The sequence below is a fragment of the Nothoprocta perdicaria genome, unplaced genomic scaffold, assembly GCF_003342845.1.
Source record: "Nothoprocta perdicaria isolate Ctin4 unplaced genomic scaffold, notPer1 scaffold_288, whole genome shotgun sequence".
NCBI lineage: Eukaryota > Metazoa > Chordata > Aves > Tinamiformes > Tinamidae > Nothoprocta > Nothoprocta perdicaria.
The window spans coordinates 832679-834540 of NW_020455519.1; positions in this window are offsets into that span (position 1 = coordinate 832679).

Here is a 1862-nt window from a genome sequence, read left to right on the forward strand (position 1 = left end):
AACTTGTTCTGTGCCATTGCAGCCTCTGCTGCCCCATTGCAACCTATGCTGCACCATTGCAGCCTGTGCTGCCCCATTGCAGCTTGTGCTGTGCCACTGCATGCTCTGCTGCCCCATTGCAACCTATGCTGCACCACTGCAGCTTGTGCTGCCCCMTTGCAGCCTGTGCTGCCACTTTGCAACTTGTTCTGTGCCACTGCAACCTGTGCTGCCCCATTGCAACCTATGCTGCCCCACTGCAGCCTCTGCTGCCCCATTGTAGCCTCTGATGTGCCACTGCAGCCTCTGCTGCCCCATTGCAGCTTGTGCTGCACCACTGCAGCCTGTGTTGCCCCATTGCAACTTGTTCTGTGCCATTGCAACCTGTGCTGCCTCATTTCAGCCTGTGCTGTGCCACGGTGCCCTGTCCTGCCCCATGGTGTCCTGTGCTGCCCCATTGCAGCCTGTCCTGCCCCATTGCAACTTGTCCTGCACTACTGCAGCCTGTGCTGTGCCAAGGAGCCCTGTGCTGCCCCACTGCACCTTATGCTGCCCCATTGCAGCCTGAGCTGCCCCATTGCAACTTGTTCTGCGCCACTGTGCCCTGTGCTGCCCCACTGCAACTTGTCCTGCCCCATGCTGTCCTATCCTGCCCCATTGCAGCCTGTGCTGTGCCATGCCGCCCTGTCCTGCCCCACGGTGCCTTGTCCTGACCCACTCACCCTGTCCTGCCCTATTGCAGCCTGTCCCATCCCATTGCAGCCTGTCCTGCCCCATGGTGCCCTGTCCTGCCCCACTGCAGCCTGTTCTGCCCCATTGCACCCTGTTCTGCTCCGTTGCACCCTGTTCTGCCCCACTGTGCCCTTTCCTGACACCCCTACACTGTCCTGCCCCATGCACACAACCTGCCCCATTGCCTGCCCCACTGTCCCGTGCCCTGCCCCACACACACCCTCCTGCCCCCCAAGTGCACACGTTTGCTCACAGCCCCCGCAGGGAGACCCGGAGATCAGGATAGGCCACCCCAGAGAGGTCCCTCCTGCACCCATAGGCTGGGGCAGGCAGAGCCCCTGTCCACAGGTAGGGATCGGGGATGGTGCCTGGGCATCATCCTGGCACCCAGAGCATCATCCATGTGCCCAGAGCATCATCCTGGCACCCAGAGCATCATCCATGTGCCCAGAGCATCATCCCAGCATCCAGAGCATCACGGCAGCACCCACAGCATCACCCTGGAACCCAGAGCATCATGCCGGCACCCACAGAATCATCCTTGCACCCACAGCATTGTCCTTGCACCCAGGGTGTCATCCGAGTGCCCAGAGCATCATCCCGGCACCCAGGGCATCCATGTGCCCAAAGCATCATCCGTGTGCCCAGCACATCATCCGTGTGCCCAGAGCATCACCCTGGCACCCAGAGCATCATCCCAGCACCCAGAGCATCATCCCTGTGCCCAGAGCATTGTCCCTGTGCCCACAGCATCGTCCCTTACCCAGAGCGTTGTCGCCACTCCCAGGGCATCATCCATCAATCAGAGCGACATCCTTGTGACCATGGCATCATCCCGGTGCCCGGAGCGTCGTCCCTGTGCCCACAGCATCATCCCTGTGCCCAGAGCATCACCTTGCACCCAGGGCATCATCCCTGCTCCAAATGTGCCTCTTCTGCACCCAGAGCGTCACCCTGTGCCCAGGGCACCAGCCTTGCACCCAGAGTATGGTCCCTGCTCCGAGGGCATCATCCCTGCTCCCAGAGCATCATCCYTGCACCCAGAGCACCATTCCCCCACCAGGAGCATCATCCTGTGCCCAGAGCATCGTCCCTGCTCCGCGGGCACCTCTCCTGCACCCAGAGCATCACCCTGTGCCCAGAGCATCATC